This window comes from Sminthopsis crassicaudata, chromosome 3 (assembly GCF_048593235.1).
Source record: "Sminthopsis crassicaudata isolate SCR6 chromosome 3, ASM4859323v1, whole genome shotgun sequence".
Lineage (NCBI taxonomy): Eukaryota > Metazoa > Chordata > Mammalia > Dasyuromorphia > Dasyuridae > Sminthopsis > Sminthopsis crassicaudata.
In genome coordinates this window covers 141,989,059-142,004,877 of record NC_133619.1, presented here as the reverse complement: position 1 = coordinate 142,004,877, position 15,819 = coordinate 141,989,059, and positions in this window count along the sequence as shown.

The following is a 15,819-nucleotide window of genomic DNA, read 5'->3' as shown; positions in this document are numbered from 1 at the left end:
TTGGGGTGACATCGACCTCAGGGGGTGACATCCATGTGGCTGAGAGGACTGACAGTTGTCCAAGCATGTGATGAGCTTCCATTGTCCTGGTACATGGGCACAGATGTTCTACACGGTATTATTGCTCCCAATGTCTCCAATAATGAGAATCTTGGGCCTGTGGAGTCCAGAGTCCTCCAGTAGGAAGACCACAATGGCTTAGAATAGTGGTTGTTTTCTGTCCTGGTCAGAAACTCTTAGAGTCTTTCATTTCAGATCTCTTTGTATATTGGGCCATTTTTTGTTTCAATTTTTATCTAGTCCTTAATCATTGAATACGTGGGACTTCAGACAAACAGACCTGGGAAACACTTTAATTTAGAAAGCTCATGGTCATGTGCTGAATCCTGGACTATAAGCAGTTGTCTTGATTGTTGTCTAACCATGGACTCTGATGACTGGAGGAGAGAATAAGTCTCAACTCTGCCTCACTCAAAACCAACTCATGTTCAAGTCAAGACATTACATTCAAAATGTCATTGTTCCCCTTTGAGAACAAAGGACAAACAACCATAACAACAAGGAACAATAAACAATGAATAACAATGAAAATGACTATATGACAGCCAAAAAGTTTTGAAAATGAATGTTGAAAATTTACAAAGAACAAATTTTGCTCCAAGGAAAATATAAAAGAAGACATCTCTCACAACCTCTTTGCAAAATAATTTTTGCATGGGAGTTATTATCATTATTAATTTTAAAGTAATCGCTGTCACCCTTATTTCTGGAATAGGAAATGATGAAAATACACATGTACATAAATGGAAAATGTGTGTCTATGTATATACAGATATATACATATTTGTATGTGTGTGTGTGTTTGTATGTGTATACACAGTACTATAGGAGGTATTAAGAGATGGGGAATTATGAAGTATGTCACACAGAAAGTGTCACATTGAGCTTTTTAGACAGCAGAAACAAGGAAGAAGTACATTTTAGGAATGGGGAAAACCTGTGCAAAAGAATAAAAGATTGAAGTGAAGTGCAGTATATAAAAAATAATGAGTAAATGAGCTTAGTTAGAACCTCTAGAATGCATAAAAGACAGGAGAGTTTAATAAATTTGGAAGAATAGATTAGATTCACATTGTAAGAGATAATAAATGTCAAATAGAAAGGTATATATTTTTATCTGAGAAAACCACTGATGCTTTTTGGTTAGAGAGCTTACATGATCAGATTTGTATTTCAGACACTTGGCAGTCACATGGAGGATGGATTTTAGAGATCTTTAGAGGGAAGAAAGATTGAGTACTGGGAAACCAATTAGGAGGATGAATATAAAAATACATGCAAATAAAGGATGAATAGAAAGCCAACTATTTCAGAAGTAGTGAAACATCTTCTCAGTTGAGAAGTTGCTCATAAAATACTAACTCTGTGAATTTAGGGATAGAGACTATATTTTATTGATGGTTCACAAACATAACATTGTAAAGATGTGGGATCACTGGAAGAGGTAATTCTTTTAGCTTTGAGTCAGAAAAGCAAAGATTGAGCATTAACTAAAAGAATCAGTTTTGTGAATTCTTTTTTTTTTTTAATTTATAATTTTTTTTCATTAAATTCCTTGGGAAAAGGGGGATGACATTCATTTTCTTTACAAATGGATGTTAATATCCTTTTTACATTTACACACAGACACACACATACTTTGTTAAATAGTGATTGAAGCAATTAATAATAAAATAAATATACCATGTATTAAGTACTGCTGGTTATTCAATGAGTCTTTTCAAGCCTATGTACACAAATGAATAATAATTCACTTAGCAAGAGGATTTTTGAATTTTAACAAGAAAAAAATTACAAAGAACTTAATACATTATTAGTGTTCTAGAGATGTTTTTTCCCAGTGACATCCACCCATGTTTTTAAAAAATCTATTTAAAAAAAAAGTCCAGAGATTAACAGTTACAGCAATATTTTTCCCTCTCTATCAATTTGTGAATATGTACATACATACATGCATAAATAAATATGAACAATATATATATATATATATATATATATATATATATACACACACATTTATATGCACAAATCTATGTGAAGATTTCTGTAACAATTTGGTCTACTTATTCTTACTCTTGCTTAGTAATTATGTCGTATATGCCATTCTTCTGATCCTGTTTTTGACTCTATATTATTTCAATAATCTTTTTATTTTTCTCTTTATTTTTCATTATTGCCTATCTTTAATTTCTTCCAAATATTATTATATATACACACATCTATATGTGTATATATACTTATATAGAAAAGATGTTACATACACAGTGTATATATATATATATATATATGATTTATATAAACTTTCATGTATATATGTGTGTACACATGTATATTCACATATATATGTGTGTATATATATATATGTGTGTGTGTGTATGTATGTATGTATATATCAAGTCTGTGATTTCATAGGGATAGGAAATTTCTTAAAAGAAAACTTTCAATCAAAGTAAATCAGCAGCTATTCTGTAATTTATAGTCCTAAATTATTACATTGAGCTCTGAAAGGTTGTCATTTCCTGAGGTCACATAGTTATTTTATCAGGTAAAACTTGGATCTGGATGTCTCCAATGACAAGTTAAATTTGAATCCAATATAGTATGCCAGTTCTCTATGTCAATGCAATACCACAATTTGGTTATCCATTTCCTTTCATTTGATGTTTCTATTACTTCCCTTTCTGCCCAGTTGTGTGCACGCACACACACACACACACACACACACACACACACACACCACTCAGTCGCAGGGTCTTTGAATTTTAACAAGGAAAAAAGTACAAAGAATCTAATATATCATTAGTAACCAGAATTGTTTTTTCCAATGACATTTATCCATGCTTTTTAAAATATATTTTGAAAAAAAAAGTCCAATATACATATATATATATATATATATATATATACCTCTATCTCCCCTAAATAATTCCTTCCATATCTTTACTCAGCATAAATTTATCTCTTTTTTTAAAACTAAAGGGAAATTTCCTACCATTTTCTTCAACGATTTCTAGATTTTTTTTCTCTTTTCTTTCCTCATTCAAGTATCTTATCTAATTGGTATCTATTACTGTTATGTGTGGCATAAGATCTGAATCCAAACTCCTTTTTCATAATAGTTTAAGTAATGAACTTTAAGGAATACTTTTAAACAGGATAAATCCATTCCCCAGTTTTTCTCTTTTAAACTGTGTCAAGCCTTTTAAAAAAAATCCATTTGTTTGAATGCCTGGAATATCCATTCTATTCTATGCAGGCTTATTCTAACAGATGGCATTTTTTCCTGAGATATAAAGAAGGCTGGGGAAGCTAGGAGACAGAGATGAGAAGGAAAAACATTACAGGAATAGGGGAAGTTAACAAAAATGCCTGGAGTTGGATGATGGAGTACTTTGTTAGAGGAATATCAAGGGGGCCAGTGTCACAGGATTATCAAGTATGGGTTAGAGGACTGGAAAGGGGGCAAAGAGAGGTTATGAAGTGATTCAAATGACAAAAAAATTTCATATTAGATTGGATAATGAGGAAAATGAACTGGAGTGGGGAGAGACTTGTGTCAGGGAAATCAATCAAAAGACTATTAGAGTAATTCAGATTTGAAATGTGGATTTACACCAGGGATATAGCAGTGCCAGAGCATAAGCATAAAAGGGGGTACATGAGAGATAATTTAAAGGCATAATTGAGCAGCCTTGGAACAAATTGGATATGAAGAGTAAGAGAGAATGAGGGGTTGAGGATGACACTTAGATTGTGACCTTGGTAACAGAGGCTGGTGATGCATCTGACAAATAAAAGGTCGTTAAAAAAAGTGGAGTGGTTTTTTCTTGACTATTTGTTTTTCCATATTAGTGTTTTTATGACTTTACTTCAAGAAAGAAGTAAATACATTTGAAAATGTAAATGTTTCATTAAATAAATTACCTTAGCTAACAGTGCCATTTTAATCTTACTGACTTTACAATAAATACTAAATATCCCTTGAATTGCTGTGGTTATTTTGACTAACTCAGTTTTGAAATTATCCTGATATAAATACTGTATGTTCTTTATTTAATTTCCACATAATCAAAATCTAAGAAATAATAGACCAATGTTTAAGAACCCCAATACTCTATTTTCAGAATATGAAATCAAACAGATTAGAGACAGAAAGAGAAAGTGGAGCTGGTATCTTTTGGTATATCAAAGTCTTGAGTGAAGAAAGTCACTTTATCAATGTTAGTATGTGTTCTGTCTCTCTGACTCTCTGTCTCTCTCTGTCTCTCTGTCTCTGTCTGTCTCTCTGTCTCTCTATCTGTCTCTGTCTCTCTCATTGTGTGTGTGTGTGTGTGTTTGAGTGTGCATGTGACTCTGACTGTCTGTTTCTGTCTTTCCCTCTCCTTCTATGTGTATGTCCATGATGTAGCAAAGTGTCTGCCATATAGTAAGCACTTAATGAATTCTCTTGTCAACTGCCTGGATGACTGACCCTTTGGATAATTCTGTGCAACTCCATTCCCTAAGGATGATGACCTCTAGTAATTGACGTACAGATCTGGCAAGAGCACTAAATAGATGTTAATCAAGAATGTGGGATTGTAGTTGGGTATTCTTTGTAAAATTAGGTAATCAACCAACATTGGAGCAGCCTATGACTTACTTGAAATCACTAGTAGGCTTATGTTTAATATCTATCTAGTATAAAAAAGAAATAGGCTAGCAACTAATCTTTTTTTACTAACCTCAGTGTTATTGAACCAAGGACAACTGAATGGCAGATTGGTTCCTGCAGAAATGTAAAATGTTTAAGCAATTTATTCATGAATATTCTGTAGAGAAATTTGAAAATGCATATATTATCTTTATTTTTACATATTTAAAATGAGAAATTTTCAACAAATGTTTTCTTCCTCCCTATATGTAGGTTAAAACTGCTTCATACTTTGTAGATAATTTTCACAAGTAACTGGAGAGTACTTCGTGGTAACACATTCCTCTAAATCTAGTTCATTGAAATCTGTAGCATCTATCTAATATCAGGCCATGCTTCTAAGATTTGGAATTGGGAAGGAAGTATTCCAGTCATTACATTTTACCATTGAACAATATGATGCCAGAGACATTTTGTGAATTGGTCAAAATCTTATAAATCACAGGAGTTTGTTCACATTCAGGTATTCTTCCCTTCTTCAGAGTTTCTGCTCTTTTTATTATTCCACATTCACTGTCATTTGAAATATTCTTAAGTTTGGCAGGACACGAGAGAGCTTAAATCCATTAAGAATTTAATGGAAAACTGTCTTTCTATAAAAAATAGTGGTTTTACTCCAAAAAAGAAACAATATATTTTATGTATCTTTGATTGTGATAAATTATTCTGATATATTTTCAATGAAAAGGAAATGGCCAATGTGCTCTTGTTGAAAGCAACAAGTAAGATGGTGTTTGTATAGAAAAATATTTTTTAGTCATGAACATTTTCCCCTGTTATATAAATATGGACACATGAGCAAAAATTATTTTGCATTGAAAAGGTTTTATTACATTCAGTTTAGCTTATATAACTTATCTTAAGGGTGTCACAATGAACATTGAAACTGCTAAGATATATATTCTATTTCTCTTACTGATTTATTTAGAAAGTTTCTTAGAATGAACTTCCTAAAGATTTTTATTTTATAGAAACTAAGATCTTGCTGATTGCAAATTTACTTTTCTGAGGTCACTAAAAGATGTTAGAACATCTAAATGGTTAGGTAGGTCACTGAAAGGAGGAAGACAATCAACAAACATTGTCTGAAACTTATTGAGCCTCTTTGGTCATTTCCAATTTATGAAAAATCACTTCTGTTCTAAGGAGGAGTATACAAATAGAAATATTTCCAAATACAGAGTTTAGTCAAAGACACAGGCAAATTTATATAGATTTCTAGCCTGTCTTCAAGCACCCTAATTAAATATCAGTTCATGAAGAATTAGAAACTATTTAGTATAATAATTATGATAATAATACTAATACTCTCAATATTTTCATTATAAAAGTTGTTTTGTTTACCTGTATCATAGTTAAGTATAAAAGAAAAATAGGTGATAAGCTTGTTCCAGGAATAATTCTATTTGATTTTCATCAAAAATAAGTAAAAGAAAAAAAAATAGTAACAACTACAGTAATTTGAAGAATATTTTAGAAAAATTAATATTTCCCCAATATCAGTCTTATATTTACTTTTGGAAGAGTAAAGTAGATGTCTGTGGAGTAAGACAATAGCTAAGCCAAATTAGGCACAAAATTAATGAAACAAATAACCCACATTTCCAAATCAACTTTATTTATAAAATTAAGGAAGGAAAGGACTACTGCATATGAATAGCCTCATTAAATATTTAGAGAAATACTTTTGTTTGAATGTGGTGTGGAGAACTGGACACTTTCCCAGAACCTTGCAAAAAGTGGACAATAAACTTAGTGAATGCAATCAATATTGGTTAATCTTCTGGATATAATCTATGAAGATATATAATCCTATAACAACCCCCAAAGAGGAAGCAACCATATGAAATCAATCAGCCATATTCTCCTAAGGAGGCAATGGATAATGCAAACTTGCTTATTGTTAGGGCATACCACCATTCCCCAGTCATTCAGGCTCACATCATAAGTGAAACCTTAACTTCTTACTCTTTTTTTCAACTGTCATATTCCTTTTGTGACCAATTTCTATTGATTTTCACATCTCCCATGAAAGCCTTCTATCCTATCTATTGTAGATTTTCATCACCTTATGCCTGAAAAAGCAATATTCTTCTTAGTGCTTTTCCTACTGCAGTCCATCCTCAAACTAAATGTCAAATTGATCTTTCTAAAGTGTAAATCTGACTGTCACAGCCTATTGAATTAATACTTAGTAGCTCCTTATTACCTCTTGGACCAACTATAATAGTGTGTTTGTCCATTAAAGCCTTTCATAGCTGGGTCTTTTCCACCTTTTGCAGTCTTTTTATACTTGACTACACTACTGATACTTAATATCAGTCAAGCACTATCCTTGTTGTTCCTCACAGCAGATACTCCATTTCCCATCTCTGGGCATATTCATTATCTAACTCTCATCCTTAGAATTTGTTTTTCTCTCTTCGTTTCTACTTTTTGATTTCTTTCACATGTCAAATAAAATCCCACCTTGGATAAGATGTTACTGGATTTTCCTTAATGCTAATTCCTTCCCTCTGAGATTATCTCCAATATCCCTGCTCTTTTCTCTTTTGTATTTAATTGTTTAGATGTTTCCCAGATAAGACCATGAGTTTCTGGACAGGTGGAACTAATTTTGATTTTCTTTGAATCCTCAGCCTTACTTATTGCTAACTAATGGAAATATAATATGTGAGAACAATAAGAGAACAATTCACTAGAAATTACAAAAAAAAAGTTATAATTAAAGAGGCTAGAATCATTTATCAATTTAATATTATACAATCATTCAATTCCTTTTATTTCAATGCACATTATCAGATGACAAGAATGATATACAAGAACTTGTCTTTTTAAACTTTCCAATATACTCTTGACAATTCATGAAATAAACTGGATTTGACTAGAGCTATCTCAAAACAAAACTCTTGCCCCTGGCTTCCTAGACATAAGACATCTAAAAATGTTTAAGAACCACACTTTAATTGGTATCATCATTTTGAATAATCATAACCTCCAAACTATGTTGAGAGGAAAGTTTTCAAGAGTTAGAGATTTAGTGGAAGAAATAAAAATCATATGGGACCTGCATAAATTATATATTATTCCTGTCAACTTGTCTTCTAATGAAACTGTTTCAAAGATACATTCAGTGAGCCTACAGAAGATGAACTTAATATCCTAATACTCTTATTCATGTATAAAGAGCTATAATTCTCCTGAGCAATATTTCATTGAATATCAAACTTAGTAGGAGAGGACAAGAACAAAGTAGTGGGGCAAACTGCCCTAGGATCATTTCTGTCTGAATTAAAAAAAAAAAAAAGACAAAATGAGAAAAAAATATCAGGCTGATGGTAATTTTTAAAATAACACACTATGGAAGGATATTGTAAGATTCATTTTCCTGTCTATTAATTCTCTGATTTTAAATGGTTTTTATTTTGCAATAAATCACCTAACCCAGAGATAATTTCAATAAATATTTATTTTCTGAAAAAGCAGAAAAAAAGGCACTTAAGTGGTGTGGTATATAGAATGCTGGACCCGAAGTCATGAAGACTCAAATTCAATTCTTATCTTGAATAATTACCACTTATGTAACACTGAACAAGCAATGTAACTACTGTATGTCTTTTCTCATCTGTAAAATAGGAATAATAATAACCCTTAACTCAGAGAGTTGCAGTGAGGAAAAAATGAGCTAATAATTCTAAAGTGATTATATGGTATTATAAAAATAATAGTTGCTATTATTATTGTTATTATTAATTGATTTCATTCAAGAAAGTTACATGATCTGTTTTCCTCTTGTAGACAGTGGATTTTTTCCATTTTGTCATCAACTGAAATATGGGTAATTTCTTAGCTTCTATCAGTTTCTTCCTGTCATTCAGATTCATCTTCTGTATTTGCTTTTTTGATATGTGTTTATAGAAATGTTTGGGTTTTAGGGAAAAAAAAAGTTAATCTCTTTTAATCCTCAGATCCTGATGGTAATAATCTTTAAATATGGAGATGAATGTTGCAAGCATTTTAATTCCTTTGCAAAATCTAGAAGAACATTAATCATTTTTATTTTATTTGATCCATGTATTAAACAGAAATAATATACTTTATCAGTACTTTTTCATTTTTTCCTTTTAATCAGTAAGCCAATAATATATCTTGATAATTAAATATTATAAAATCAGTCATTTTCTGGGAAAAATAAAAGATAGGAGACAGAATGATGAAAGAAAAAAACAGTAAAATCTAAGATACATAATCATTCAGTAAGTCAATAAGCAGTTATTAGGAAAATATTTGTTAAAAATAGAGTACTTTTCTCCAAAGAAGTTCATATTTTATTAGAGAAGATTATATAAATGACATATATGTATGTATACATGTGACATGTGAAGATTTTCGCTGGAGGAACAGACATATGAGAACAATTTATTCCAATGGCTCCAAAAACTGATGAAGTAGGCATTGTAGAGCACTGAAAGTGTGGTAAAGTATCAAGGGTGCCAAGGTAATAAACCGCAACTTGAGTCATAGCCAATTATTTTGACTTTTGTCTTCCTATTGGACTTCAATGACTTGGGAAGAGAGAGTACACAGATTTTGCACAATTCTTTTAATCCAATCTTAAATCCAATTTATGCACAAGTCAAAACATCAGCTGTGATATTAGTCCGCTATAAAAATGATTTTCAAAAATTCTAATTTGGTATTTAATTAGTGTGTACTTTTCTAGCATTTTATTTGCATGCCTGATTTATTGATCTCCTCTTTCTCTATTTTATTTGTATAAACACTCAGAAATTTAAATTTTTCCTTAAGAACTATTTTGGTTGCATCTCATAAATTGCTTCCCATCTCATTATTGTCATTCTGTTGAATGAAATTATTGATTTTTTTGTTTTTATGATTTGTTGTTTGACCCACCTATTCTTTAGAATTAGATTATTTAGTTTTCAATTAATATTTGGTCTATTTTCCCAAGGCTCTTCATTACATGGAATTTTTATTGTATGATGATTTGAACAAGATGCATTTAATATTTCTGTATTCCTGCATTTAATTGTGGGATTATTATGATCAAATATATTGTTTAGTTTTGGTGCCATACACCTCTGAGAAAAATCCCAATTTAGTTTTCTCCAGAGGTCCAACTTATCTATTTTGTCTAAAATTCTACTCACCTCCTTATCTTCTTTTTTTCTTTATTTTGTGATTAGATCTATCTAGTTTTGACTGAAGGAGGCTAAGATCTCCAATTGCAGGATTTTATTGTCTATTTCTTCCTGCAATTCACTTAACTTCTTTAAGAATATTGATGTCATACCACTTGGTGTATACATAATTATTATTACATCCTTATCTGTGCAACTCCTTAATAATATGTAATTTCAATCCTATCTCTTTTAATTAGATCTATTTTTGCTTTTGCTTTGTCTGAGATCAAATCACTACTCATGCTTTGGTTTTTTCCCAACTGGAACATAATATATTATACCCCAGCCTTTTTATCTTTATTCTGTGTATATTTCTCTAATTCCAGGGTTTTTCTTGTAAACAACATATTGTAGGATTCTGGCTTTTAATCCGATCTGCTATCAGCTTCCATATTATGGGATATTTCATCCCATTCACCTTCATAGTTAGAGAATATTAACTCTCCATTACTTGCCATTTTATTTTTCCCCATTTTCCACATTTATACTTTTTTCTCTCCTTTTACCCTTTCCCTCCTTAAAAGTTTTGTTCCTGACTTCTACATTCCTCAATCTACCCTCCCTTCTATCAGCCCCTCCCCATTTTTAATTCCTTTTCCATTCTACTTTCTAACAACTTTTTCTTTTCTCTTTCTTTTCTCTTTCCCCTCCTATTTCTATATGCAACAAGATGCATTAACTCTTTAATCATTCATTAATCATTAACTCTTCTTCATAAATCCAATGAGAATAAGGTTCAAACAATGCTCATTCCCCTTCTTTCATTTCCTCTAATGTAATAGGCCTTGTTTATCTCTTCATATGATATAATTTCTTTATTTTATCTCCCCTTTCCTCTCCTCCCAGTACCTTTTTCCACTCCTTATTTTTTTCTTTTTTTAGAAAACAATTTCAGATCAAAGGCATTTTATACCCACAACCTCTGTTTGAGTATTTTGCTTCTAACCGCCCTAGTGAAGACACAGTATTTGAATTACAAGCATCCTCTTCCCATGTAGGAATGTAAACCATTTAACTTTTAAATACCATTTTTTCTTTCCTATGTACCTTTTTATGCTACTCTTGAATCTTGTATTTGAAGATCAAAATTCCCGTTCTATTCTTGTTGGTTCTTGGTTGTCATATAAGTTTTTGCCTTCCAGAATATTATATTTCAAGTATCCTGATCCTTTAAGGTAGAAGCTGCTAGGTCATGGCTACTATTGACTTTGGACTTCATGATATTTGAATTGTTTCTTACTGGCTGTTTGCATTTTCTACTTGATCTGATAATTCTGGAATTTTACTATTCCAGGAATATTGATTCCTTTGAAAGTTCAATTTAAGATCTCTTTTAGGAAGTGATCAGTGAATTTTTCAATTATAACTTTATCCTCTGGTTCTAGAATATCAGGTCAGTTTTCCTCAATAATTTCTTGAAAGATGGTGTCCAGGTTTAGTTTAGTTTTGTTTTGTTTTTATGATGGATTTCAAATATACAATAATTTTAAAATTATTGCTTCTGGATCTATATTTCAAGTCTTTTAATTTTCTTATGAGGTATTTTACATTTCCTTCCAATGATTTGTAATTTTACAAAAATATTTGTCTGGGTCTTGATGTCTTATTGAATCATTCACTTTCATTTGTCCTATCATAATTTTTAATGAATTATTTTCTTTAGTTAGTTTTTGTAGCTTCCTTTCCCATACAGCCAATTTTACTTTAAAAGGAGTTATTTTTATTCAGTGGATTTCCCTCACATTTTACTAAATCTCTTTTTAATGATTTGTTTTCTTTAGCCATTTTTGTGGTTCTTTTTCTAAGATGTTTTTTTCTTCTTCTATTGCTGTCCTCTTCTGAGTTTATATTCTGATCTTCCCTGTCACTATAGCAACTTCCTATCTTCAGGGCTCCATTTTTGCGTTTTTGTTCATTTTTAAAAGTTGAGTTCTGTTCCTAGGGAATAAAAAAGACTCTCTCAAGCTTCTTTTACTGGGGCAGAGGGTCCTCACTCTGATTTTCTATCTTAGGACTGGAAGTGTTAAATTTAAAACTGGTCCTCTGAGCTAGGACAAAGGAACCTTCACTACTGGCTTATGTATTGGCTAAGTCTTTCCCACTCACACCTCACCTTCAATGGGCCAAGTTTCCTTTTTTACCAAAATGAGACGGACTTTTTTGAAGTCCTTCCAAGATATCTTAAGGTGGGCAATTGTTTCATTCTAACATTTTTCTCACTTCTGCCATAATCTGTTTAAATGATTAATTTAGCGTTGTTTCTGAGAGAAACTGGGGAGAGTTCAAGCAACTTTCTGGCTTCTCTTCACCATCTACCCTCATTTTACATATGAAGAAAAAAAAGCATGATTACTGAATTTGCCCAGTGTCACAGCTAGCATATATCTGAAGTAGGATTAGAAAAGTTTTCTTGATTTCAAAACCAGTGATTTACCAATTATGTTACATAGATGTTATGCTCACTTTCAGGATCTTGGCAAAATTTCTAAAATTGACACAGAGGTTTGGATTTCTGCCTTACTTTTCATTTGATTTATATCTATCTCCATTTTTATCTGATCTCATTTTCTATTGAGGAAAAAACTCAATTTATTAGAAATGTTTGGGTTTAAAAAGTAGCAGAGTTTAAAAATTTTGTTGATAGGAAGTTAGAAAATGACAAGATTGTTTCTTAAAATTTTATGCCACCTTTAAAGAGGCTGGAATAAGGCCTTTGAAATGCTTGCAAGATGTATAGTCTACTTCAAAATCCCCCTTCTATCCCACAAACCTACTCTGACTTTTTTTTTCTTCCTTCCTTAATATCTGCTGGTTTACTAGGTCTTTCCAACTCTACTCTGTCCCTACTTCTTATTCTCTTCTAACTGACCTTAAACATGTTTCTTTAGTTCTGAATTTGATCCTGATTTCATAAACTTATCTAGCAAATTGGCAACTTACCTTAACCATTCCCAACAAACTTCCTATGTGACATCATTCCAGGTAAACAGGTTTTGTGTGTTTTCCCCTCTAATTTTAAGGTTATTATTGATTGTTTCAATATTGTAGAGACACTGATATGGTCATATTTATATGCTATAAAAGTAACTGTAAATTGATTGAAGTACCTATTGGAGAGAGGAGAGATTTGAAATAGATAGACTAATTAGAAGGTTATTGAAAGTGTGAAATAATGAGGACAATAACTAGGATGGTGGCTCTATAAATGGAGTAAAAGCCATGTATAGAGAAGTTGTGATAATAGAAAACAGAAGGGATTTTTTGTTTGTTTTTTTGTGTTTTATAGCAAATTGGATATGTGGGGTGAGGCGTCAAATTCAAGTGAGGATTCAAAGAAGACACGAAAATTATGATTCTCAGGGACTGGGTTAATGATGATATTCTCAATAGTAGAAACTTTGAGGTGTAGGGAAAATTTTGAGGGAAAAAATAGAAATTCTATTTTAGACAATTTGAAATTGATTGGATATTAAATTTGTGATGTCCCAAAAGTTTTTGGAAATGTGAAACTAGAGCTCAGCAGAGAGATTAGAGCAAGATGCATCACTCTGTGATCCATCTGATGATTTGAATTTCTTAAAATCCGTGAGGTCTCTGATCAATATTGTATAGATAAAGAAACAAAAAGGAATCAATACACTGATGAACATCAACTTTTATTGGTCAAGACTTGAAGATCCAGCAAAAGAAAAAAAAAATCCACAATCAGATGATTGATAGCATCAAAGGCTAGAAAGAGGTTCAGAATGATGAGGACTCAGAAAAATTTCACAGATTTTTCCAGTTAAAGGAAAGGTTTAAATTCAATGGGAGGAAGATTCAGAATTCATATTTCAGATCTTTTAAAGGAAAGAGAGAGAGAGAGATAGAGAGAGACACAGAGAGAGAGAGAGACAGAGACAGAGACAAAGAAAGAAAGAGACATAGACAGACAGACAGAGGGAGAGAGAGAGAGAGAGACAGAGAGAGACAGAGAGAGACAGAGAGAGACAGAGACAGAGAAAAAGAGAAAAAAGGATGAGAATGCATCCAACATAACTGGTTTTCTTCAGAAGGTTAGCTGAGAAAAGCTAAGTAGGATGACAGCTAGAGGATAGTAGGATTAAATAAAGATAATTTTTTTTCCAATATGGAAGAAGTCATCATGGATATGTTTGTAGGCAGCCAAGAAAAAGCCAATGCTTAGAGAAAGATTGATGAGTAAAGTAACAGTGGGCAATAATATGTTGGAAAAGACAGGATCAAGGGTCAATGTAAAAGAAAAAAAAAACTTTCCCTTGCCATGGAAAAGAGACATTTATTAATATACAATAAATAAGAAGTGAACATTAGGAAAAGATGCTTAATAGATGAGAGTAAAAAGAAATATAAAGAGATTAGGAGAGAAAAAAGAACTTGGGTAATGGTCTCCTATTAGGGAGAAGAAAAAATATGACAGTGGTCTTCAGTTAAGAAGGACATGTAACAGAGTATCTTAAGAAACTTAAGAAAGAATAAAAAAGTATGAAAATAATTTGATGTGATGAATGGTATATTGAATCACTTTGAGAACAAAAATAAAGATTACTTTATTGCAGTGAAGATCTAATTAGGATGATGTTAAATTTTGAAGGATTGAGTCAGCATGGTTTTAAGATTTTCTCTGGCTCTGTTTGGCAACATGGAGATGGGGATAAATGTTTCTAATGGTTGAAGTAATACAAGATTGAGATTTGGTAAAGTGAAATTAGTGATAGGATAAAAGAGTCATGTAAAGGGGATAAGTAGATTTTAACAGATTCACCAAGTGGTCACATGAGGGAAGATATGTCATTATAGCCATTGTAGAACAGATGACCTAAGAAAGAATAATTCAAGGATTCAAGCTCACTGTGAGGAAGAATAAGGTTAGGGTTAAAACACATATTGAAAGATGCTCTGAAAAGAACAAACCAGGTGTATTTTCTGCCTTGTAACGGAAATGCATAGAATTCAATAAATATTGGCATCTATTTTAGTCTTTTCTTCAGCTCACAAATAGGTCTAGGGAAAACTATTTTCAAATCACCAATTTGATTGTCTTAGCTTTTTGAGCTGAGACTTCCCAATCCCCTCTTCTCTTTTTTACTTGTGTGGCAATCCTAATGATAACTTCTGTTTTTATTAACTTTCATTATAAATTCAGTGATATCTTACTCTGGGGGAGGCAATGTTCATTTCAAGATGTACTAAACTCACAATCACAATTAGGGAAGGTACATCTAAAAAACATTTAAGAGAAAAAATATTATGATAAAATTTTTGATTCATTATTTACAGTGTGTTTTGAGAAATATAAAGTTTATTCTTCATAATATTCTTATGAGGTGGTCAAAGTAATTATAATATGTAAATCATTGGCAAAATATCATTTCAAAATTCTGAAAGCTATTTTTATGTTAAGTATAATAGCTTAAATACCTCAATGAAAATATCATGGTAGTTAAATGAAACAGAAAAATGTAAAATAGGAAATTTACTCTGTTCTATCAAATATTTTACATAGTGACTATTTTTCAAAAATTGACAAAACCTTCTTTCCTAGCTCTGTGTAAAAGTTTATAATAGTATTGAACCAAATAATGTCAACTGAAACAAATAGATGATGTGGAATCACAGCAGAGACATAATTCAAAATGCACAATTGGTAGTACTCACATAGAAGGAAATATAGTATTGGATGAGGAGAGAACATAATTACTGAAGCATAGAAATAATCATACCTTGGCATTCTACAAATAATGTTGGAAATTCTATGTCAAAAAATATTCTATCTATCTATCTATCTATCTATCTATTAATGTCATCTATATCATCAATCTGTAACTTTATTTTTACTTATAT